General features: G+C 36.5%; 1 pseudogene; it reads right to left on the bottom strand.

Moving 5' to 3' along the window:
* Window positions 1–1,192: 1,192 nt before the first annotated feature.
* Window positions 1,193–27,809, bottom strand: LOC138697029 (kinesin-like protein Klp10A; annotated as a pseudogene).

The raw sequence follows: 27,809 nt of genomic DNA, 5'->3' as shown, positions 1-27,809 counted from the left end.
TAAAATTTGAAAGTGATACGCCACTTCCTGTTGGGGATGATTGATGAAATCAAGCTCAAGTGAAAGTTCACATGTGGTTTAGTCATAAATATTTTTGTCTTGAAAATTTTAATGCACTAGTTTCCGAAATAAATTACTGTTACGAGTGGTCTGAATCATCCTGTATATATGGTACAATAAGATTTGAAATATGTTGTGGTTGTGATAAAAGTATTGAAAATTAGTTTATAGCACCACATTGGCAGTGATAAAAGTATGCAATATTCGTTCAGTGGCTGTTGGATGCTCTAGGTTGACCCAATATTATTCTCTTTGCATATGAGACATCCATAAACTCTGCGAACTATATTCTTCTTCACCTGTTGGATGCCGTCAATGGGAAATTGCTGTTGTTTAGTCAACTGTCCTAAGATAGGTCTGAACCTCATAAGTGATACCAACAAGGCACCACTTCTGAGATTTTTTTAGTAGGTTATTTTACGACGCTGTATCAACATCTCAGGTTATTTAGCATCTGAATAAGATGAAGGTGATAATGCCAGTGATAATGCCAGTCCGGGGTCCAGCACCGAAAGTTACCCAGCATTTGCTCAAATTGGGTTGAGGGAAAATCCCAGAAGAAATCTCAACCAGGTAGCTTTTCTCGACCAGGATTCGAACTCTGGTTACCTGGTTTCTCGGCCAGATGCGCTAACCGTTACTCCACAGGTGTCGACACTTATGAGATAACTAGGCCAGGAAATAAAGGGGTAGGTTGGCCAGTTCCTTTCCTCTCCATTGCATACATCGCCGATGAGAAATTATCAGTTTTATTTTCTGTTACAGTACCAATAACGCTGAAGTTGTCATTTCCTAGGGCACAGATGAATTTAGCAGCTGTAAAAAATTATCGAAGTACTTACCACTACAAAGAGTTGATTTTGGGAATTTCTGTTTGTTGTCTCACAAAGTAATAAGTGATAGATTCTTCGAGCCCAAGCATATTAATATTTTTAGTACAGCCTTGATGAATATGAAAAAACATACAGTACCCTAGCTGTTAATCCATAACCCAAGTTTTATAGCCAAACCAATTTTCTTGAACATTATAGCCACAGTTCTGTAGTTTCTCAATCAGTATGAATGGATTCAACTAGCAAATATGTTTAAGAAAACGTCTGATATCAGTACTTCCTCTAGTGAATATTAATCATATGCTGCCTCATGAGACTGCATAAGCAAAACCACCATAACAAAAACAACTAACATAATGAAAACAATAAATAAACTAAAAATTTCCCTTAACATAAATACTATTTATAGTAAAATTAATCCACATATAAAAGATTATAAATCCATTGCACTTGTAAGAAAAAGAGAATATACATTTCAACATTTTATTTCATTAACATATAACTACAGTCAAGTATATACAGTTACGAAGCTCAATACGTAGTAAATGTGCATAGTTGCTAACCACTAGGATCGCTACTATCGCCTGATTACAGACAATGCAAAATACTACCTGCACAATCTATTGTTCCTAATACCCTCATCAACTCAAGCTTCGTGACTGTATATACTAGACTGTGATATAACTATGCTTTATAAAAGAAAGTTTATTTTTTTTATATCAAGTAATCTTATACAAATTTTTATTGATCTCTCAGCACTTGGGTGAGCTTGCTGGCTCTGAACGGGAGATGTGCGCCTTTCCTGCCCAGAGCCCTAATGCACTCCTTCAGTGCCAACAGCGATTTGTTGATTTCAGCACCTTCCATTCCTGTACACAGGGCAACACCAAGTCAATTTCACACACAAAATATAACGAGAACAATGTCTCCAAAACGTATTTACAGGAACATAGGTACATCTGCTAATGATAAACTATACAATCCCCTGCATACAAAACAATCAGTGGGCAATAATCACATGAATTACTTGGTGATCATCAGGAAGTTATGTTTAAAGCAATATACAGTCAAACAACTTTAGTTTAAATAATTTCGAAGGAAAAATTGTTCTGGGACTGGGTATCGAACCCAAGACCGTTAGCTGAGTGGACCAATGCTCTTCCAACTGAGCTACACAGGAACGTACCACACACCGGCTCAATTTTTCTCTTTATATACACATACAGGCTGACAATACATAAAAAACCCAACACATAAACTCTGTGTCACTTAAATTATGGTTTTCTGTTAACGAACAGTGACGTAAATTATGCAAATGTGGCTTTCAGGTGAAGCTGTTTTGAATAATTTCAGGTGAAAAATTTAAGTGACACAGAGTTTGTGTGATCTCAATGTTGGGTTTTGAAGTCTTGTCAGCCCGCTTGAGGTATGTGGATATAAAGAGGAAAAAATTGAGCCGGCATGTGGTATGTTCTTGGGTAGCTCAATCAGTAGAGCATTGGTGCACTCAGCCAAAGGTCCCGGATTCAATATCCGGTCCCTTGAAATTATTCAAATCAGCTTCAGAAGGAGCTATACCTGAAAGCCAGATTTGCAACTTTAGTTTATTAATTACATATAGTTTTAGTTAAATTTTGAAAATTTTCTTGAGCTATTTCAGGTTGACATGTAACAGTTTTTAGATTTAAAATAACAGGAAAAAAATCCAGGTTAGTATTCCTGCTTTACAGAGACAGATTTATATGCACGCATTAAGCCCTAAATACAGTGGCGGGTCGTGGGTATTGAATTAAGGGGGCTGCATACAAAAAGTAACCAAGCAACTTATTTTATTTAAAGATTAGTTCCATGCGCCTTGTCTTGTAGGTTGCAGACTTTTGAATCATCTTCTTATTAAAATCCGGTATGTCGTTTAACATAGTCTTTACAATGGAAAACATAGCTAATGCGGTCAGTCTCTCTTCTCTCATCGTATTTCTAAGGTAGGATTTGACTCTCTTCAAACATGAAAAGCAACGTTCTGGTTCGGAAGTTGTCATTGGTATGGTGATAGCTATGCGTAGTAGTTTCACAACTTCTGAAAATGAGACCTGCAAGTTCTCAGATAGAAGAAACTGCAAGAGCTTGACTGCGTCACTGATATTTCTGAATTCTTGTCTCTGATACAACATAGTGAGTTCCGTTTTTAGTTTGTCTTTATCGAACATTGGAAAAAGCTTCACACATACATTTAGGTCATTTTCAGGAAATGAGCTCTTATAGCATTCCAATTTTTCTTGACACAGAAGAGAAGATAATATCGGATGATCTATGATCTGGAATCGGGTGTTAGCTTGTGTGATAATGAGGCTACACACTTCTTTGGCTGCTGCAACCCTTGTCTGAATCTCTTCGACCTTACGACGCTTTTTAGGGTTTTCATTTTCACAGATCTCGCTGCTCAACTGTGTACTGTTCCGTGCTTGCCTCATTTATTGTGATGTTAGATGTTTCAGACTCCATTATGATTTGAAAACATTCTAGCAATGGCTCCTTCTTCTCATGAACAACATTTACTGTTCTTATTTTAAACTCCATCTTGTTGCCCCAGCTGATGGAATTGTCTTTGAAACACATTAATCTAATACACACTGTAAGGAGATCGAGAGAAGAAACCAGGGATACTGGATAAATTAGCAAAAAATATGCGAGCCTTTGTATTTTGTTTAGCGGCTCTTTCCATTATGAGATTCAACTGATGGGCACTTAATTTCACATTTCTCCTAAATTGTTAAGGTACTGAACTGAATAGACTGTAAATATTGTACAGAATTAAACATTGTTGCACTTGTTATACTCACAACATTAAAGAAAATGTATTTAAAACTGCGCGCTACTGACAAACTGCTGCAAATTTTGCAGCGCCTGGAAACTCTGGATTCGCGGCAAGGGGCAGCAGGGGGAGGGGTAAAACTAACGCGCAAAGCATCCGAGACGAGACTGGCAGCTCCAGGGGAGGAAGTGGCTTCATCCTATAGTCCTTGTCTCTGGTTTCGCTCTTGCAACACCAGGGGAGGAAGTGACTTCACTAACGATTGCGTGCATGTCAATGAGAGCGAAATTTTATAAAAAAATTCGAGCCGCTAAATAGAGACTGTATAATAAATGTATTTCACAGCATAAACCGAGACAAGAGCCACAAATGTCTGGGGGTGCTGCAGCTCCACAGCCCCCCTTCGAAAGCCGCCCCTGCCTAAATACAAGTTTGACAGTGGAAGATGGGGGAGGTAAAAGAACAAAAACAAGGAAACTTGATGTATAATTACACCACTTTATAGAGTTGCTGCAAAATCCTGTGATATAACTTTTTTTTTTTTTCCTTACATGTTTGTCTATTTGCAGAGGAAGTATCTGCTCCTCTCTCATTGCCAGCCAGATCTATAAGTGAGTGAGAATTTGCCATGGATTCTATTTATGCCGGGTGTCCACACAACGATCTGGAATACTGCATGCGAACGTGATGAATTTGAATTTGCTGAGGTTTGACCTGATGTCCTGTAACATACACAGCATTCAATGGGGCAACAAAAAGGAAAAATAACATCACCATGACAAAAATCACTTCTCACTCTGAAAAATATTTCAGACAGGCAAATTATACATAACTTCATAGTAAAAATAGTTTTAATACAACCTCGTAGCAAATGTACAGTAAAATCCCTTGTAACCGGCACCCAGATAATCAGCAATACCAAAACAACGGCATATTTTGCTGAGTTAAAAAAAAAAGTGGAAATCTGCCATACTGCCACATTAGGAAGTTCACACGAACTTTCATTTTCAATTAATATTCGAACATAAAAGTGTATTATTTGTGTTGTGTTGTGTTTTAATAAAGAAAATCCACACAGTTTTTATGTTTATTTAGTTATGTTCGGGCCGTCAATGTTGCCACATTAAGAACATCGCACGAACTTTCGTTTTCAATGAATATTTAAACCTAAAATTAGTGTATTACTTGTGTTGTATATTGTGTTTAAATAAAGAAAATCTACACAGTTTTTATGTTTATTCAGTTATGAGCAAGTGATAGAGAAATAAGCTTCACATAGCTACAATTTCTACATTTGGCACCATGAAATACGAACTTTTTCTTGTATATACTGGTACTTATTCAATTATCTGGCAAAATCTCGTATCCGGAACTAGTCTGGTTCCTTTGGTGCCAATTGAAGGAATTCTACTGTAGTTACATTTAAAGTCTGCGCACACCAACGCGGGACGTGGGAGCGACAGCGAAACTTGTAATCCTGCGATCGCTGCGAAATTCGTCGTTGTCTTCACACCAAAGCGGGATGCAGTCGCGAATAGGATGCTTCTTGTAGTTGCCGAAGATGATCATAGGTTCGTTCATATAGTACTACACTCTTGCTGTCACAGCAGAACCATTGTTAACCGAAACTCCGGTTAAGAGAACAGACATTTTTTCATACAATATGTTCTCATTCATTACTGCGCCCTCTGTGGCTTTTACGAAAGACTTTATACTAACAAGACTGACATCTTACAGTGTTTCGCACGATATAATAGGGAGACACCTGGCATGTGGCGCTCCTAGTGGCTCTACCTCTCAAATCAGGGCACAGTATAAAGAAGATCTTCTTTATATTGTGATCAGAGGAGAATTCAAACTCTTCATTTAATTTTCGGGACTGGATGAGGAAATTAGAGTTCGTAAGATGCATATTTTGTTCATTATTTAGCTTAGATGGCCTAAACAGATTCTTACTTATGTACCAAGAGGAAAGAGGAAATTGGGAAGACCACGCAAGTGCTGGCATGAGACCGTAACAGATCCTGTAGGGTCTAATACGTGAGGGATATGATGATGATGATGATTTAGCTTAAATGTAACAGGAAATTCATTTTGAAGGGAAAAGTGATTAAAAAACAAAAGTTACACAATTCTTCTTCACTTTATTGATTCTAATGCATAACATTAATCATGCATTACTTTTTTAGCTTTCGGGTTCTTTGATGCACATTTTTATGTTCTTTCTTCCTTTTCCTTTTTGAGTGATTTTTGATTTAATACATTGACACATTTATCAGTAAAAACATTGAAACAACAAATAACATTTACACATGTAGGAATTTGGATGCATTGTTTCAACTTGGCTTTTACATTGTTCCTGTTGCTCTCTAAAAAGTCAAGAAACTGAGAATTATACACATCTGAAATTACAATGTACGTACAGTGCAACAGCATTGGTGTTTGGGAAGCACATATTTCCAGTACAGTACTGTTTATAGAAAATATGAGTGTTGTGACCTTGCTGCATTTCACCCTATAAGTGGGAAAATAAAACATTAACTTTTTATTTGTTTTTTTTTTTCTACAAGGAAGATCTATTTGTATTTCCTGATTATTGCAACCGTATACTGCATAATACTTTCCAGACATACTTTGGATCTTCTTTGTACACACTATATTACTACACTACCATAAACACTATGAATAAATTGAAATTAATCACAGAGTAGCTCAATCTTAATGGCACATGCAGAGTACATTATTGACTCTTTGCAAGGTCAAGCCACTAGAGGCGCTGTTGTTCATGTCGCTCAATATTTCGCAAAGATGTCCGTCTTGTTAGTATAAAGTCTTTGCTTTCACTGATCGTGAAACATTTGTGAAGTTTTCTTTAACACGCATCCTCTAATACAGTGGTATTCAATCCATGATTGTCTTGATTACCTATGTTAAAATGGTAACATATTTATTTTATTATACCTACTTGTTGATAAATTGCATTATATTATAGTTTTTTTTGCAATATCAATTCTTGTTTTTCCTTGCTTGAATAACATTTTACGTAAATTATTATTATTATTATTATTATTATTGCATCAATAACTACTGTTTAATAATAATAATAATAATAATAATAATAATAATAATAATAATAATAATAATAATAATAATAATGTCTGAAAGAAGAAGACACCGGTAGTTCACTTTCACAATTAAAACGAATTAGAGAGAACGAAATCTGAAGGAAAAACACATAACTGAAAACAATCAATTTTCCAAAGTAAATGAACCAGATGAAGAATGTAGTTTGAAAGCAACATTTTAAATTTAACAAATCCAGACTTACGAGGTAAATTTAATTCAATCACACTGAAAATCTGTATATTATTATTTAACAAGTCATCAATAAACCTCAAATAAAACTAAAATATGCTTGGCATGTTTATAATCCTCGTACTCGATGAGTAATGCAAAATTAATTAAAGAATTTTCATGATACACATTGTTTAGTAATGGAACTATTCATCATTGTGAGGCGAACCTAGCGGCAGAAATTGTAATAACGCTCCTAATGCACTCTATTAACTGTTCAGTCGCCATTGCCAAAATGAATGCGGGACGCGGGAAAACGCTGCTTGCAGCGAAATGCGAGTAGAACACTGCAGTCCCGCCATCTAGGCGGTATTGTGTCGCTGCAGTGTGAATGGATTCATATCCTGCTGTACTCATAATAATTCGTGTCGGTTTCACATTCGCTACCACTCCTGCGTCGGTGTGCGCAGACCTTTTGACTCAATTGATCATGACCACAACTAAATGAAGTTGGTCATTTGAGCCTGGTTTGTTTGTCCTTTTAGTCACTATTCTTGAATTATTTTCAGTACAGATGTATCTTTTAGACTTAACATTTCCCCAATATATGTACTGTGCATTCCCAGACATTTTTCCCAATCTGATAGTCCCAGTTATGCATTATCCCAATAACCATTCTCCCATTTGTACCAATTTTCCCACTTTAATATTCCCACTGCTAAATTGTCCCAATGGCTATTTCTCCCAATCCATTTTTTCCAAGTATATATTGTAGTGAGTATCCATGGTAATGCTATTTAGGTGTAGTGTTATACAATATTCCAGTATAATTATGGTACAGATAACGATTTCACTTGCAGGAGGAAAGAAATTACTACTTAATGGACACACATACTATAGAAGGTACATAAAAAATGACTAAAGATTACTGGTATTGCTCTCGAAGACTGCAATTACACAAGGGTTTGGAGAACAAATTATCATACTGAAAAGAAGTATTCATTCTCATGCTCCAAACTAAGAAACGGTCAATGCAGAATTGGTGGCTCAACGACTGGAAAGATTAAAACTGAACATCCAGAAATACCTCCTGCACAAATTCTTCGTACAGAACTTACAAGAGTTGAATCGGGATTTTTAAGCCAGCTCCCATATCGAGAAAATCTCGAGAAATCTTTATGCCGTGTTAGGAGACGGGAACTGCCTAAAGAACCAATTAATTTAGAAGATTTAGGGGAAATCTCAAACTGTTATAAGATGACACTAGCTGGTGAGTTTCAAAAGGATCAGGCAAACACCGAAGCATCCATTCCTCAACTGTCACTGGGCCAGTTTGTTAAGGCAAAGCCTACGCAAAAGTGGGTTTGTAAGAATAAGAAATATTGTGCTTGATTACAATCAGTACAAAGGAGATAACAGAACTCTGGATTATCTAAGATGCATTGGTCACAACGTCTGTTTGTAGTTTGAATTTTTTGGGAATGCAAATGCAAATTACTTTTGGGAAAAATTGTCATTGGGAATTATAGAAAAATGTACAGGAATCGTACTGTGTTCTCTTGGATCAGTTCATTAGGAAAATGCGTCACCAAGAGAGATGTTATGGTTAGTTTTGTGTTTACCTTGTGAGTGATAAGGCACCACATGTGACTGCAGTGAAGAGTTCCTAGTACAATGGAGTTCAAAAGTTCTGAGTACTTCATTTTTGTGTTCAATACGTGATTAATTTTCTTTTTCCACACCAATGCTCTATTCTGTTTCCTGGGGGAGAGGGTAAAGGTGAAACTAGTTAGCATTACGCAGAGGTTAAACAGCCATTAGCAGGAAGTCAAGTGTACAGGTTAAGATTTTTAGATAATGACTATTCTCCTTCCCCAGTTACTGTGATGCAGCATGCTTCATTCTGCACTGCTTTCGCTATCTCTATTGAAAGTTCTCCTATGCCACACATATAGAGTGTCAAGTCTAAAAAATACATCTACAGTCTAGAATCTGACATTCATAACAAATGATCTCTGCTATTGCTTCTATATTCAGAATGTTACTAGTTTGTGGATATTTAATGCTCATATTTAATGTATCCCACAACTTTTCTCAAGAACCACATTCCTGCCACTTAAGTAATTTAAATTGCTGAATACTATACCTGGCAGTATTGCCATGCTGGATGAGTTTCAGAACTTCGTCCACAGAGTCCACCACCTTCTCCGTGAGCCCAACAATCTGGACTTGCTGCTTGCCATCCTCCAGAACTCTCAACTTCGCTTTGTTTGCTAGAAGATCGAACACCTTCCCACTGTAAATTTCGAAGAAGCTTGCCGACACCATTAGGTTCAGGTCCTGCCAATACAGCATCAATCAGTTAGCTTCCTTGTACAGCAAAATTATCTAATGCTGAAGCCTTTTAAAACCCTCGTCAGGAAAGAAGAGATGTTAGGAAACAGTTTCTAATTCATTTCCTATTTTATTTGATGAAGCAACTGCTACTAGATTCCCAGATGGCAATTGACTTCATTACCAAATAGAGCAGTGTTCCGCAACCGGTGTGCCTCCACAAGGTAAAAGGTGTGACGAGAACTTTTACCTAATTATTATTGTAAGAAATTAATAAAATTAATTAAAATTAAATTCCTCCCTCTGGTGACACAATTAGCCGCCAAGTTAGTGATATGTCCAGGGACATCCAAGACATTATGAAGGATAAAATAAAGAGCAGTCAGAAGTTCTCACTTCAGATCGACGAGTCCACCGATATTAGTGGTCACGCACAACTTCTTTCCTACATTCAGTACATTCATAATTGAAATTTTTTTGTGCAAAGTGCCCGAGCGAGCAACTGGTGAAGAAATGTTTCGCACAACTAATGATTATGTGGTCCGTAATTAACAACGGGGAGTTGCGTTAGCATTTTACAGATGGAGCCACTGCTATGAAAGGATTCATGGCTAAAGTACGTTGAACTATTTTCATAACGTATGGAGCAACCATTGTCTCATTTACTGAGAAGCCATTGTTGCTAAGTCTTTCCCATCTCCTCTGAAAATTGTGATGCACGAAGTCATAAGAGTTAATATGTTATTGTCAGTTTCAACTACATATATGTGTAACTGGGCTTCTGGACATTAACTGAAATGAAAACATTAAAGAGGGAGAGACTCAAATCTATCAATGAAGAAATTAGGCTTGCACTGTCAACAATTCTGCCTTGGATCAGCCACCTGTGTGTAGCTAAGGAGGTTCAAGTATCACATTGGAATTATGAGCAGAAATTGGCATGCACGAATTAACTCAGTGATCACCCTCCACTTGCTAAACTCAGCTCACCTATCTCCATCACTGATGAAGATAAAAGGAAGATGAAAACGTCAATGTAACATAACCATATTTCTCTACACGACTGCGAAAGGCAAGGGTCCATAAGAGACCTGGAACTTATTGAAACAGGCATATAAAGTGCCACCAATAAAAAAAAAAACCCAGAGTTCTCTATTTATCCGTTCGAGATATTGCCATGGATATTGCTGTATAGGAGAGTTGAGGAGCAGAGAACCCGAGATGGCGGACTGAAACGTGCTAATAAGTGAACATAAAGTGATACGTGTGTGTATAAGCAGTGTATGTTAAACAGTGATGTTTATGGACGTTGTAAAAATAGTGTTGTTGAATGTATTGTAAAGTAATAGTAATATAATAAATTGAACTATCTAAGTAGTTCTCGCAGACTTTTCCATTGTGCTGTACAATAAATACGCAAAGAATACAATCCCAATTATCTAACCTTTTGCTTTATTTTTTTGTCTCTGTCTGGTTATAATTTAATCAGGTAGTGTAAAACGCATCATCTCTTTTATCTTCCTGTTGGCTCCAGTAAGAATTTTCAGTAGAATATGCTGTGAGGAATAAAACTGTAAATGTTTTATTTTAAATTGGGTTAGTTTTGAATATCGATGAGGGTGGAAGGGAATACTTTCTGCACAGTTTAACATTTTCGTCATCAGGTGCGCTGCTAAATGCATGGAGTAATTACTCTTTTCGCTACTTGGTGCGCTGCTAGATATAATAACGCCCCTCCCACAAACAGATGGCAGTGAGATCAATTTCTACAACAGCACCTCTAGTATGTGTTACTATAAGTGCAACATGCTATTCATGTTAAATTCTCTATGTTTTTCGACTGTAATTTCAAGACATTAATCTAATTAATTTATATATGTTACACTCTTACAAGTGTATATTTATTGTATGGTAGTCTGTAAGTTTCAATTTGTTATGATTAGTTTAAAATATAACCCTAATATACTATATGTAAAATAGGGTTTATAAATATGGAATAAATACTACTACTACTAGTATGTGTTACGAGAAACTCAGTAAGGTTAGCATCCTATTATATATTTATCCATGTAATTATATTAAGAGAGTCACATCATATATTTTTGAGGGGATTAACATTTTGGTGTGCCGTGTTGAGTCTAGACCTGTCTAGGGTGTGTCGTGAATAAAAAAAGTTGTAGAACACTGAAATAGAGCATCTGTATAAACTCAAGATTTTACAGAAAGTAGTGCATTCTAATCACAGGCACGCTGTTTTCATACAGGTACCCAGTTGGTTTTTCATGTTAGCAATTGGCACTGAAATCCTGGTGGTCCAAGAGGAATCTGTGGTGAACACAAGATTTTGAGGAGTAAAATTTCCTCTAGTTCACACTTTCATGTTGTTGTTGTTATCTAATGCCGGGCTTTGGCAACGAAGCCATTAGCATTCTTGCTCTCCAATATTTCTCTGTGGTGGATCCATCAGGTAGAACTTCACAGGTTTGTAGATGATCTTCAGTCATTTCTTCTTCTTTGTTGCATAGAGGGCAATTTGGATTTGTGTAAATTCCTATTTTATTCAAGTGTTTGGCCAAATAATCGTGTTCTGTAAGCAGTCTGAATTTTGCTACTGCAGATTTACGTGGGATTTCTGGAATAATTTCTGTTTTTTTTTTTATTAAAATGCTCCATTTTTATCGTTGGCTGTTCACACTTTCATTAAAAAGAACATTTAAATGTATGATTTGTTTCTAAGCCTGTTGGATATCATATTCATTTGTATGATGGTTGGGGGGGAGTTTACAAGATGAATTTCTGAAACATGGAATTTATATTTGATACAAAAGAGAGAGCAGTACTTTTTAAAAATATAAATCCTGCCAAGATTGCAGCACTTTATGGAACGAGTTTATCAATTCCTGCCTTGTAAAATACAATGTCTGTGTTGCCAACCACTTTGTGACAGTGGAAAACCTGTGACCACAAAGCGATTCTTTCAGGCTGGAAAGAGGTGGAAATCACAATGTTCCAGATCTTGGCTCTATTGTGGAAGATCGAGGACTATCTAACAAAAGAGTCCGAGTTGCAACTGTCACAACTGCTCAACCTCAAGCATCATAATGCAGGAGCACTACTCCTCTTGTGAGCAGTCCATAATGTTTTCATTTAATGACCTTTTGTATGCATTCGAAGGTCTCACAATATGCCACTGCACTATCGTTTCCTTTTTTTAACAATACAATTACACATCCTTGCGATTTGACACAAAACACAGTGACCATCGCTTTTCCTGCAATTTCATAACCTTGAATATATGTTCGCAGAAATCCGAGATGTTTCCGCTCCATGCTTACACATTTTGCCTCTCAGTGTAATTGTGAACCCATGTCTCGTTACTAGAGACAATTCACGTCAAAGTCATGGCCATGAATCTCATACTGTTGGAGGAATGAGGGAATAGAAGTCATTCTTTCAGCTTTTACCCAGTTTTGAATTGCAAGCACCTCATGGCCACACACTAATGGTTCATTACACATTTATCAGTATCGCAGTATGAGTATATGAAGTATATGCTACTGAAAATTTTTAACACACTGGTGTTCACAGATATTTTACAGAACAAAATAAATTGAATTGAAGTAAAATATACATCAAATTCAGAAATACGAGGTGTGATAAAAAAATAAGGCAAGTTTTCAACCTTGAACATGTTATATTCATTTTATCATGACAATTTTAATCCCCTTCAAAATTCTCTCCTCCTGCATGGACACACTTATTCCAGCGATCTTGCCACTGCTTGAAAACCCCTTGGAAGTCCTCTCTCTTAGTTGCACTTAAGACCTTCGTCATAGAGTATATAATTTCTTTTACGGATTGAAACTGCTGTCTTTCACGACACCTTTTAATTTTGGAAACAGCCAAAAGTCAAAGGGTGCTAGCTCAGGGGAGTAAGGTGGGTGGGGGAACTCTGTGATCGATTTTTGTGCTAAAAATTGAGTCACGTCTCCTGTTCAAATTCTCTGTCAGAATGGTCTGAACAGATCTGTAAGACAAAGAGGTCTCTGATGAGATTTCTCTAATTGCCAGTGTCGGTTGGCACTAATCAAATCCCGAATTTTCACCACATTTTCATCTGTAAGTGATACGATGATTACCACAGACCATTTCATGCTTTTGGTGAGTTTACCGAACCGAGAACAAAATTTCATGCTGTTGCATTATTCGAATTTAGACATTTTTAGCAAATGAACAAGCCATGAAAAGAGAACACTTACTCCTCATGATATACCGGATTGCAGCAGGCCAGCAGTTTATGGCTTGGCAGTTAGCTTGAAGGTCAGGGTAGACACCCCCAACCTCGAGCCACTTGTAACACTTGGTGTAATGCAGTGGCAGCTCGACATATCTTATTTTCTTATCACATCTCGCAAAATTGATCATGTTGACAAAAAATAGTAATTACTGCACTACTACAATTTCCAACAATAAAAATAAATAAAATAAACTTTTCAAATTATGAAATGTTTACTTTGTATTTAGGAGATTTGAGGAACTTGAACACGTCCTTTGCAGCAATGGCGTATATGCCGTTGTTACAGTCTTTTATCTTCCCCTGGAAATCTCCACCCATTGTGTGAGTCTTGCCACTGCCCGTCTGTCCATATGCAAAGCAGGTTGCCATCCCGCCCTCAAAGATGGTTTGGACTAGAGGCTTTGCTGTGTAGCTGGAAAAGCAAATGGATTTCATTTCTGGTTTTCGATATTTAAACGTACAGTGGCACATTTTTAGGCTACACAACATCTGCGAGGCATCCATGTAACTGAGAAAATACAGAGTGAGTCGTAATTATGTACTATAAAATATTGCAGAGTATTCTATACACCAAAACAAATATAAACGTATAGCCGATACTGCATTGTTATCAAGATATGGCAATATTGCGTTATTTCAAAAGCTAGTTTAACCATTACCCATGGCTAAAATCAGTGTTGTTTTGTGGTTAGTTGGCCATATCTTTTAGTTATGGTGGTGTTTTCTTGATTCATGATGTTGAGTATTGTAACTGAGATTAGTGTTCTTTTGGATTGCTTAACATAACAGAGTTGGCACTAATACAGAATGGGGGAACTATACATAAACAGTGAAATGACGGATATGATCTTGATTTATGGTCAGCAGCAGCATTTCTGGAACTTCGCTCGCAATCTACCAGCACTGTTCATCAAAGGTGCAAAGCGACCGGTTTCCCTATGGCAAAGTTCCACTGCTACAAATGTTTTTGGAGTTGGGTCTCGTTGTGCAGGAAAACGTTCAGCGTAGATGCGAGCAGCAGCAGAATTGTTTCTTACTTCACCATAAATCAACATCATATCGATCATTTCACTGTTTGTATGGTTCCTCCATTCTGAAGTAGTGTCAACTGCTATGTTATGTAATTCAGTAAAGTAAAACTAACACTAATCTCAGTTACAACACTCAACATTATGATTCAAGAAAACATCACCATAACTACTAGACATGGCCAACTATGAATACATCTCTTTTTAACCACAAAACAACACTGATTTTAGCCACAGGTAACTGATAGACTTGTTTTTGAAATAACGCAATATTGCCGTATCTTGATAACAATGCGGTACCGGCTATACATTTATATGACAAAATAAGACCTGGAAACATAGTGGAACACGTGTTGTCAGAAAATAGCTGGATACACTACGAAGATAGATAGAATAAAAATAAATCTAACACAAAACACAGTGACCATCGCTTTTCCTGCAATTTCATAACCTTGAATATATGTTCGCAGAAATCCGAGATGTTTCCGCTCCATGCTTACACATTTTGCCTCTCAGTGTAATTGTGAACCCATGTCTCGTTACTAAACACATAACTGAAAAACATATAACCTTCACAATTCAATCACGATATGAGCCTGAAATTCGTTAACTCGTTTACTATACAGATAATTTCGAAGTATCTTGTCATGAATTTATCCTCTGATAATGCAGTATTAATGTTTCCATACTCATTACAATTTGGCTAATGATGTATTCACTAGTTGGCATTTATTCTAGAACAAACCTGACCATTATTTCAAGTATAGAAATATTTTCAACATTTAATACTATTCTCACAATCCCCATGACACCAAGAATCACTTTTCAGCTACTGTCTTACATCTCATTTTCTTGTAGGTCTTCCATTCGCATATCAATTTATATTAGTTATTTTTTGCTCATTTCTTTAATGTGACCACAAAGCGATTCTTTCAGGCTGGAAAGAGGTGGAAATCACAATGTTCCAGATCTTGGCTCTATTGTGGAAGATCGAGGACTATCTAACAAAAGAGTCCGAGTTGCAACTGTCACAACTGCTCAACCTCAAGCATCATAATGCAGGAGCACTACTCCTCTTGTGAGCAGTCCATAATGTTTTCATTTAATGACCTTTTGTATGCATTCGAAGGTCTCACAATATGCCACTGCACTATCGTTTCCTTTTTTTAACAATACAATTACACATCCTTGCGATTTGTCGCTGAAAATGCATAACACAGAAGGTAACTTTCTATATCTTTAACAATAATAATGTAGGGATGGTCGCTATAAGTAGTTCTTATATATCAATAAAAATAATTCTTAAAATTCACCGTATGTTTCAGTCTTTGTCAAGATGATGTATGTTTTTTCAAATAACGGATCAGAACTTCAGCAAGTTTTATAATATACAAATGGAAGATATTCCTTTAAATGTAACTTGTTTAACGATAGAACAAAATTTAGTTGTTAATGAAACTCCACCATGGATGTGGGAAAGGCCAAAGTGTTATATTAATATCCTTGGCGATTATACTAAGAATGATGCACCACGATCTGGTCCTTGTTAGGCACAGAGATCACGTCCACTTCCTTTCTTGCCACTTCTGTAAAACAAACAAATGCAAAGTCAAACACAGAATTAAAAACACCAATAGTAACTAGAAATACAAATAAAACAGAATTAGAGGGTTAGATTAGTTCTGAACATTTCAGTCCCGATGGGGTCATTGTCATCGTCAATGCTGTCTTTCACCTCCTATTGGGTTGTATTGATATAGAAACGATGATAATATAGTATGTATTAGATATTATACATTATCTTTATTCTTTACTCTCTTTGTAAATTGATTTATTATTGTAGGATTTAAATATTTTCATGCATTTTTCTGTACACATCAGACTGTAATAGGATTTTTTAAATTTTTTAACAATAATTCTAACAAAAATTAAAAGTTTAGGCCCAATATAATTAGTCAAAACATACAAAACGCATAAAATCAATTGTATTGCAACTTTAATTAATTAAAATGTGTAGCCAATTGTTATTGTTTTCTAATGCCAGGCGTTTGACAATAAAGTCATTTGCCCTCTTGCACTCCAATATTTTTCAAAGATATTATCATGGCCAGCCACTGAAGCACAGATTTTGAGGTGTTCCGAATCCATTTCTTGGTTTGAGTTGCACAATGGGCAGTTAGGAGACTGATATATTTCAATTCTATGCAGGTGTGGATTTTGACGCAGAGAGTTCCATTTTTTCCCTTGAGATTGTGTTATCAAATTTTGTTTGTTGAAGTCTAAGTATGTAGATTTAATAAATCTTTTCACAGAGTAATACGTAGATTTAGTAACAGGTCTGTAAGTAGCAGTGCTGCCCTTCTTTGTTAAAGCATCCGCTTTCTCGTTTCCCAGGATTCCACAATGGGATGGTATCCATTGGAATACAATTCTTTTATTGAGTGATATTAATTGAAAGAGCATTTTAGTTATTTCTGCTGTTTGAGATGAAGGTGTGTATTTAGAGACTATTGATAGAATAGCTGTTTTGGAGTCTGACAATATAGCTGCATTCTTAAATTTATTGATGTGTCATAGAAGATTCCTGAGACTTTCACTTATTGCAATGATTTCACTATCAAAACTTGTTGTTCCATATCCAAGAGATCTATAAAGTGAGGAGAGACAGCACGTAACACCTGCACCGGCACCTTGTTCTCTGGAGATCAACGATCCGTCAATGTATAAATGAAGCCAGTTTTGTGGAGGGTACCTAATATTAATTGTCTCTAAAGACAATTGTTATAGGCCAGTTTCTATCTGATGCTTTCCCAATTCACTGCGGGCTAAAGCAAGGAGATGCATTGTCACCTCTACTTTTTAACTTTGCTCTAGAATATGCCATTAGGAAAGTTCAGGATAACACAAAGGGTTTGGAATTGAACGGGATACATCAGCTTCTTGTCTATGCGGATGACATGAATATGTTAGGAGAAAATCCACAAACGATTAGGGAAAACACGGAAATTCTACTTAAAGTAAGTAAAGCGATAGGGTTGGAAGTAAATCCCAAAAGACTAAGTATGTGATTATGTCTCGTGACCAGAATATTGTACGAAATGGAAATATAAAAATTAGAGATTTATCCTTCGAAGAGGTGGAAAAATTCAAATATCTTGGAGCAACAGTAACAAATATAAATGACACTCAGGAAGAAATTGAACACAGAATAAATATGGGAAATGCGTATTATTATTCTGTTGAGAAGCTTTTGTCATCTAGTCTGCTGTCAAAAAATCTGAAAGTTAGAATTTATAAAACAGTTATATTACCGATTGTTCTGTATGGTTGTGAAACTTGGACTCTCACTTTGAGAGAGGAACAGAGATTAAGGGTGTTTGAGAATAAGGTTCTTAGGAAAATATTTGGGGCTAAGAGGGATGAAGTTGCAGGAGAATGGAGAAAGTTACACAGCGCAGAACTGCACGCATTGCATTCTTCACCTGACATAATTAGGAACATAAAATCCATGTAGCATGTAGCATGTATCGGCGAATCCAGAAATGCATATAGAGTGTCTGTTGGGTGGCCGGAGGGAAAAAGACCTTTGGGGAGGCCGAGACGTAGGTGGGAAGATACTGTAATATTAAAATGGATTTGAGGGAGGTGGGATATGATGGTAGAGACTGGATTAATCTTGCTCAGGATAGGGATCAATGGTGGGCTTATGTGAGGGTGGCAATGAACCTCCGGGTTCCTTAAAAGCTAATAAGTAAGTAAGTAAGACAATTGTCTCAGTATTTCAGTGTTTACTTCTGATTTCCGTATTTCTTCTGTTAAATTTAGATTATATTCTATATTTAATAGAGTTAATAAAGGGTTTGGTTTAATTTGTAAGTTTTCTTTTAAATTCGGGATATTGATTTTCTGCTTTAATTCCGAAAAAGCTCGTAAAAGATTCTCCCTTCTAAAAAGACTAGCAGGAAAGAAATGGGGATGCTCTAGAATTACTTTGAACACTACCATCGCCGGCTGCTATATATATGTATATAGCAGCCGGCGATGACACTACATACAAAATGTTTGTACAGCCAGTGCTGACATACTGCGGAGAAATTTTACTTACTTCACCTTTCATAAACGAAATAGAATATGTTTAAAACCAAGCTCTTATACTCATTACTGGTGGAATCAAAACAACTCCAATAGATTCTATGAGATTCCTCACTAATATTAACAGCATCAAATGACAATAGAAGAAAAAGCACAGATTCAATATGTGTAGTCATGTTAAGATAGGAATGCAGTATCATCACTTGTCCTGGATTCCTGATGAGAGAATCTGGCAACCCTGCACACATGTGATAACTGTCAAGAGCTCTCCGAGATGAAAAGGAAGAAGAATGGCTTCAATTTCAATTATGCAATGTATGGGTGGCTAATTAAATTCAAGGTTGTAGCTCTAGAAACATTAATTTCGACCATTTACACAGTTATTCTTAGAAGTGCATAAAGTGTGTATCACATCCCCTTTGTGGTTAAGATGACTTTACCAGGATTTGAAATATGTCCCTTCCAAACTGGTAGTTTAAGACATCAAATAGTTAAAACTTATAGCTACAGCTATAGCCAGTCCATGCATATAGGTTTCTACCATGCACACTCATTTCTCGAAGAATGTGTAATTATGTTTTTGTTAATAGGGAAATAGGTTTTAATTCAAGAACTGTGTGCTCAGGAACTTTAAGAGCAAAATATATACCAAGTATGATGTGGCTGAATTAATGACAATTTATCAAATCAGTGTAGTTTCATTAAATTAGGTAAGCTTCATTACAGTACACACCTTTCTTGTTGAGAGGCCTCTTCCTGATGCAGACTGTGATCTGGTGGTCCTCCACAGGATCTGTCTCACGCAGCGGTCGAAACTTAATACCATTACGATACTCCCTGCAACAAGATATTTTCTAAATCGCCTGTCACATGCAAATGCACTCTCCCCCCCCATTTTCTAAATCGCCTGTCACATGCAAATGCACTCCCCCCCCCACAAACACGTGCGTGCATAAAAAAAAATACACAATGCACGGGCAAACACGTGGCACACACACAAACAATATATGCAGCCACACTAACTTACAATACCTTCTGTATGAATTCTGCAAACTGGACAAAGGAAGAAGTAAATTTAAAACACCAATATAAGAAAGGAAACTTGCGGTCAGCACATAGTAGTATATTATGCAACGGTCTATAATGGTAGTTATTAAGACCCGAGTATGTTTATGAAACAATTCAAGCGAGTTTCAAATTTCCATATCAGCATCTTATCATCATAAGCAAGATGCGTAAGACTGTATTTGTTCGAACATAATTAAATGTCAAAGTATCGAGCTTTTACAAATATCTTACCTTGTTACTTTCGTGATCATGAAATGGTGAACATGAGTGTATTTTCAGCGTGTTCTCGACTATTGCAACAGATGGCACACGTGTGATTGTCTTTTCAGTGTGTTCCCGAGTAATGCAACAGATGGCAGGCGTGTATGCCATATTTATTGATTTTTTGCAGGGCTTGGTATAGAAATTTTAACCTCAAAGCAACACACATTAGAATACAGGAAATGAACTCAATCTATTAGATTATTAAAATCAATACAAATTTTATTTTAAATACATGTTGCTGATTGTGCAGTTTATAAAATTTATCTGCGGAACAGTTCCCAGTGAAATATTTGAAGTTGGGTTAATGTTTATTTGAGAGATTCGATCAATGTCACTTTCAAAACTCGCACCTGCCATTTTGTATTAGTGCTCTGAAGGCTTGCAGGATGTTGTGCGTACGATATATTAATCAATATCGCATATGTTTGGTTGGAAATCGATAGTTGTAGTAACATAATGAATAGCAGTACTGTAATGTATGTCATTAAGATACAGTTATGTCACATGTAATGAGCGTATTATAGTATGGCCGAGTAAAAAAGTGATTTAACGAGTAGGCCTATATATATTAAAGACTTCAAATTTGTCAACCAAAGCCTGAGAGACTATAACGAATATATAGGGCAAGGAACCTATGCATAAGATTCATGTTAATAATAAGTTAACATTTCAATAATACATACTTATAGCTTACTAAGTCAAGTTACTAAAAAAAGTAGAAATAAGTCATTACTAGACATCGGATTTTTAGGCACTAAAAATTGCAGTTTTAGGCGCCTAAAATAAGCTCAAAATTTGTAAAATTAGGCTCTATTTTAATTAAAATAGGCATTTTAGGCACATCAAGGTATCATACTTATTTCTTTCACTGAAATTTTTAGTTATACACTAAAATACGCACAAAAAAGTATGTTTAAACATAAAAAAAGAATACTATATTATATTTATAAACAGAGCTGCACAAATTTAATATATTGAAACTAATGAAATAATGATTATTGATATCAAGATTACTCATTTTAAGTTATTGAAATTCAGTTCCATGCTCAGACTTTATTATAATTATCTGCACAGTACACCACCAGAATTTTTTCTAAATTCTCCACAGTTAACCTTTGCCTTTTGTCACTGAGAATCATTTTGAAAGCAGAAAAACTTCTTTCAACCGAAACTGATGTCAGAGGCGCAAATTTTAAATTAGGTACAATAGAAACATCAATACTTACTGGAACATTTACACTTTCCCCCGATATCACTCTTGATACTTTTTCCAACAATGAAAATCCTACATTCTTATTTAATACGTTGTCCCACTTATTTTTAACTTTTTTCCCAGTTTCGCCCAAAGCTGAATGTATGTTCACTTGAGCTTCCTTTACTATTACTATTTGGCTACAAAGAGATTGTTTTTCACGTTCTAATTGTTCAATGCTTGCAGGTATGAAAGAAAAGTTTGATGTTATGTAGGCAATATCGTTTTTCACTCGTGAGTCATTCAGACAATCTTTCACTGCTTTCACACACGCTGCACTATCAGTTTCAGGTAATTTATCAATAACTGTGACCACTTCTTTAAAATACTTAGAATAATACACCACTGACTGAATCCAGGTTCCCCATCGTGTAACAACCGGCTGAGGTGGGAGTGGGATATCTGGAAAGTTCTCTCTGAATATTGAAATCCTGGATGGGGCTTTACAAAAACATTTTTTTGTGCTAGAAATAAACGAATTGACAAGAGGAAATTCATTCCGGATTGTTTCAGAAACCCTGTGAAGGCCATGTGCTAGACAGGTTACATGCGTGAGGTTAGGATAAAATGTTTTAAGAAGTGGAGCTGCAGCAACCATGTATGAGGCAGCATCAGTACAAAACAACAGAACTTTAGAATTCGTCTATATTACCTGAGTATAAAGACTGTAGGCCTTTATTTACAAAATAAGCAATGGCTTGGCTATTCACTTTCGAAAGTTCCTTAACACATACGAGGTGTGGAATCGAAGGTCCATCAGGACTAAGTTTTCCTACTACCATATTTGCTATATACCTATTCATAGGATCTGAGGTTTCATCCACAGAGACCCATATGTAAGAATCACCTATATCCTCCCGAATGGAAGCTAAAGTTTCATTGTATATTCTGTCTAAGTAATTTTTTCTTAGGGTCGACTCAGATGGGATATTTTGTTTGCAGTATTTTTGTAAAAACTGTCTTAAAACCGGATTTTCAATTGCATTCCAGGGAATGCTAGCAGCAACAAACGCTCTGGTTAAATCAGCATAGAAATTGCTGCTGAGATTGGATGAAGTAGGCTGTGTTAGTAAAGTTTGTTGCAGTTGATTTTTCTGCTGAGCTTTAGCCTTATGAGCCACTCCTTGCACATGCTGCTTTAGGTGGCACTTCTTTTCTTGCGAAATCTAAAAATGTAAAGTAAACTGAATTAAAATAAAATCCTAATTGTTGTATTGCCGTATTTCTATCACAAAGTTAGTGGGTTCGAACAATCGGCATTATCGCGTTAAACTTCACAGGACAACATCCTACGGCTCAAAACTTCTCAACACAAATAAGGTGAGGGAAAGAGCAACTGTTAACGAGCATTCAAATGAACTGTTGTTATTGAGATTCAATTGGACAAAAATACAAAGTTCCACTTATTGTTGCATTTCCTGGTAGTGTTAACACTAGGAGGGCCATTCTTTTAAATATTTTGTAACGGTTTACCGTACTAATTCGCAGTTTTACGACTTTTCATAAATATTTCAAAAACACTCTTTCTCCAAAAATTGTGATTTTATGACACTCTGAAGGGCAGTACAGCTAATCGGTTTCAGACCGAAAACAGTCATTTTTATAGTATAGTATATCTCTGAATCGGTAGCAGCACATGTTGTGATTGTTGCCTGCTTCAAAACTAAGGTTGGTTCTTTGTCGGCATTTATGCCTCCAAACATGTTAAATTCGGTGAAATTTATTGCGAGTGTCGTGAGATTCAAAACATTTTGTTTCCTTTATCAATGGTTTCATGGCCGGTGTGAAGCAAACTTTCCACTTTTTAAATGCCTTAAATTTCGCAGTGAATGCATGTATAAATTATAAAAAGTAAGAGTAAAATGCAAAACTTTACAGTGAGTTAGGCATTTTTAGGCGAATATTAACAAATTAGGCTCTAATAACCGTTTTAGGGCATTTTAGGGCACTATAAAACTCTTTGAATACCTTTCAATTTCCATGAAACACAAATATTAATAATTATTTTTACTTTTCTCCTAGAGAAACAAAATAGGCATTTGCCCTAGAATCCGATGTCTGGTCATTACAAAGAGTCTAAGCCATCAATTAAAACACCCATTATGTTATTTAAAGAAAATTACATTGTTATAATATACTGTATTAAAAAACATGTAGTACTGGTATTAATTTGCAATACTGCATGCTTTTTTAATACAATTACCTTACAAATTACTGTAGCCTAATAGAAAATGCTGTTAATAAAGGTCCGTCCTCCTCATAAAAACTCTCTTCAGCTCACAGAGTCATCCCACCTGATCATAGCGAGGAATTCCCAGTTAGGGTTGCCAGGGTCCATGCTCATGAGAACGTCCTTCTCTTCTTTGAGGTCTGCCTTTCTCTGGCTCCTCTCCTCCCTGTTTTTCTTCAGTCGCTCCACCTCTTTCACGACATTACTGCGCAGCCCCCTTCCTGCACCTCCTGTGGAAGAAAAATGTTTTTAATCCATTTTCCAGGTCATGGACTATCTAGTCTCTGTGATCACTTTCCACCCAAGCTGACATGTGTGCCCAGACGTGAAGGAGTTCAGGACAATGAAATGGTCAATAGATTGGCTAAGGAAGAAATCGAGAAAAAAATACAGAACTTAAGACTATTTGATTCATCTTATACATTGTCAGGCAGGTTGTTAGGGAAAGCATGATTAATGAACATACAGTACTGAAGAAGAATGCAGATACTCTGCAAGAACCTAATAAGAGCAAACCTGGTCAAAAACTAAAATGAGTTCAGACATTTATTACTTGAATATGAAACCTTCACACAGCTGACAACTCGCATTTTCAGGAATTACCTTAAGAAAATGAGTGAGCTCTCCCAACTTTATCTTCTGTTATAATAAAATATATAATAATTTAATTTTTAATGTGCAGTACACAGATTGACCAATAGTTGTACAGAGAAGAAAGAATTGTAGTCAATTTACCATTTTAAGCACTTGAGAATTGAAAATGTGAAGTTGGTTGACACTAAAGTAGTTCCAAAGCATACATGTTCTCTTCAAATAAATTTAGCAATTGGAGGGGACAAGAAAAAGGGAAGGGGAAAAACACATGCACACACACAAAATATTAGGGGGTTCAAAATTTATTCTGCATTGTATTTGTGAACATTATATAACATTTTAAATCCTGATTATTTTTTGACACTTCTGCCAATGATGAGGTAACTTATTTATTCCTTCTTGAATGGTTGATTATGTAAGCCATTTCTTCACTTCTTGCATCATTAAATCATTTATAATTAACATTTTGCTTCTAAGCTCTTTTTCAATAGTTCAAACAGATGTCAAATGGAGATAAATCCAGGCTAAGTTTAAATTTAGTAATGATATTTTGTGTGGTTTTTGGACAGTGAGGACGGACGTTGTAATTGATGGAGGATTATAACTTTATAAACGAGTAGTTTGTTTATTGATGAAGTTGCAAGGCATGTGGTATGTTATAAACTATAGCCCCCTCATCTTTAAATTACTTTAGAAGCCTTCCATAAATTTCAGCACCACTTGTTCTTTTCACACTGAGAAACTTGACAATTTGCTGTGAAACAGCATTTGAGAGATCTCTCTCATGTTTTCTCATATTGTTGATAGTAACTAAAGATGAGTAAGGAAAGAATAAGAGCTTATATAATAGATTAAGCGTATCTAGAATAAAATTATTTACTTACAAATTGCTTTTAGAGAACCTGGAGGTTCACTGCTGCCCTCACATAAGACTGCCATCGGTCCCTATCCTGAGCATGATTAATCCAGTCCTTAGCATCATATCCCACCTCCCTCAAATCCATTTTAATATTCTTCCAACTAACACTTCATATGCATTTCTGGACTGACCCATACTTGCTACATGTCCTGTCCAAGTAAATATTTTAATCCAAGGAAAAAAAAATCTCTCTTGCTCTCTCTCTCTCCATTTTTGATCATGAATACAAATTCAATTCTTAAGTATCATTCACTACAAACAGAGTATGTATTTGACCATTTGTACTATCTACTCTTTTTTTTAAACAACGAAATTTAATGTCTGGAACATGTCGCCCTGGCAGCTGTTCTTTTTCCTAACATAGACATATATATGGCCCTGAAAAGAGGCGTGTTTACCAACTAGTCGCAGATCAACTCGTTTGAAAATAATATAACAACAGATCATAGTCAACAAACATACAGTAGAACCTCGACAACTCAAATGTCCAATTACCTGAATGCACTATCAAAATAGTGGCAAAAAAAAAACAGACCGATGGAATAATCAAAGTCCCCGAAATGAGCCACTGCACATGCCACACCCGCATTCACAAGATAGCGAGTCATCTATTGAAATTGTTGTAGTTTCGACTGCTGACATGGCCCATTTCGAAAGCCATTAAAACATGAGCTGGTAAAATTCATGTTCTGGGAATAATAAGTTAATTAAGTAGTAAAATATGGCTGCAATCGAAAAGTATTGGGAATAAATTTGAATAAGGAACAAAAAAAAAAGTTTCCTTCCCAGGCAGGATTCGAACCACGAAATTCTTAGTTACCAGTCTATCGTGGCTCTGGAGTGAACAAGGCTCTCAAATCAGTTACTGCACTGTACATACAACAAAGGAAAGGGCAGAAACCGAGAAATCGCGTTAACACTACTTGGAGTAGTGGGACTAAGCATCCAATTGTTATAAGGAAGGGATGTGGGTGTAGTATTATTTTTTTTCTACTGTAGTGTATGTTTTAACTGTTTGTTTGATTTTCCAGGATTGATTTCTTCATTATTATATTGATAATACTGTACAAAGTTTGAGTTCAGGTAGAGTAATTCCATTATGTTTGACAATTCGAATGAATTGATAATCCAAACTCCCTTCCCCATCACTTAGTTTGAATTATCGAGGCTCTACTGTAATATAATTGTTACTTTAAAGATACATTGATAGCCTTTTATTTAAAGCTGTTTGGCACACTTGACAAAACTGCTAAACTAGTTGTAGAGATTTTCGTTTCTCTTTCCTATAATTCTGCAATGCTTGGGAAAAGTGGGATAAGTCAGTTTCCACAAAATTTGTTTATTAATTTATTGACAACTTACGGAACATCTGCCCTCTTGGGAAAAGAGACATAAGTATTTCTCCCATTAGAATAATTCATACAGGAGAAAATCAAATCGACATAAACCAGTGTGAAGACAGTTTTTTCCTTCTGTAAAATTAACATTTATGACTTGTGCCATTTTTCCCGACCACTACAGAGTTATTATGCCATGAATGTGAATCGTATGGCCAAGAATATGCCAGCAGGCTTCGTAAATACCTTGCGCCGCCATGGCAGCCTGCTGTTGTTGCTGCTGCTGCTGGATCTGTTGCTGACGTGCGGCCACGCTGGCCACGGTGGGCGTGCTCGGCGTCGGAGTGATATTTTTTATGCTACACGAGGGGTCTCCATGGCCATTAAGTGCGGGTACGATGTTAGTTGGCCGCGATTGTTGTTGACGGGTGCGCTGGTAGTACGTGGACCGGTTGGCGTCGTCGGCTGAAACAGGGCACAGAGTTACGCCGCCGTCTGCGGGCAGCACCTCCATGGGCACGGGACTCGCGCCGAGTCGCCTGTGCAGCAGCATGGAGAAGCACATCGCTGCGTCGCCGCACAACGAACGACAATGCCGCGACGACAAGTCTCTCAGGCCGCCCCACCACGCAAACACGCGCGCGCTGCGGCCTGCTACTGGGCAAACCGCGCATTCCTTATGTGTAAAACAGGCTTATTCCCGCAATAACGTTATAATTATTACTGTATCTGGTACAAATGTAGAAAACAAGGCTCTCATTACGGGGAGGAAAAGGGGAGAGAGAGGGCGAGAGAGAGAGAGAGAGAGAGAGAGAAATGAGGGCAAAGAGAATCGGAAGGAAGAAAAGAGAAACAAGGAGAGAAAATAGAGAGAAACAGGCTGTACAAATCTGGACACATAGAAGATTGGACACGTTCTTGAACAAGTGCCAAAAACCAATTTTAAAACTTAAGCTAAAAGGTTGGTTATTTCGTGATAACCTTGGTAATTTCGTGATATTACATTGATAATTTCGTGAGAGGTAGAAGAATTGTGGAAAAATTCATTAAAACCAAATGAAATTCTCATTTATTGTTACAAGACTTCAAACATAGTAATTCCGTCTAATATTCATAGCAAGAAAACATAGAAATACATATCAACACATAATAAGAATGAAATCAAAGTAAAAATTGAAATTGAAAAGACATCTTCTTTGCCCTGAAAGGGTGAACACTTTTATTACGGACTTTACTATAGCCTATATTACTAGGGTAACTCCAAAAGTAATGCATAACATTTGTTTAAAAATTATATTTTTATCCTACAGCTTTGCTATTTTCACAGAATGTAGATACATCCTTTAGGAACAAAATGTCACTTTTCCACATAATCCCCGTCCCTTTCAACTGCCT

This window comes from Periplaneta americana, chromosome 3 (assembly GCF_040183065.1).
Source record: "Periplaneta americana isolate PAMFEO1 chromosome 3, P.americana_PAMFEO1_priV1, whole genome shotgun sequence".
NCBI lineage: Eukaryota > Metazoa > Arthropoda > Insecta > Blattodea > Blattidae > Periplaneta > Periplaneta americana.
Note: the sequence above shows the minus strand (reverse complement) of the source record. Positions and strands in the feature narration are given on the sequence as shown.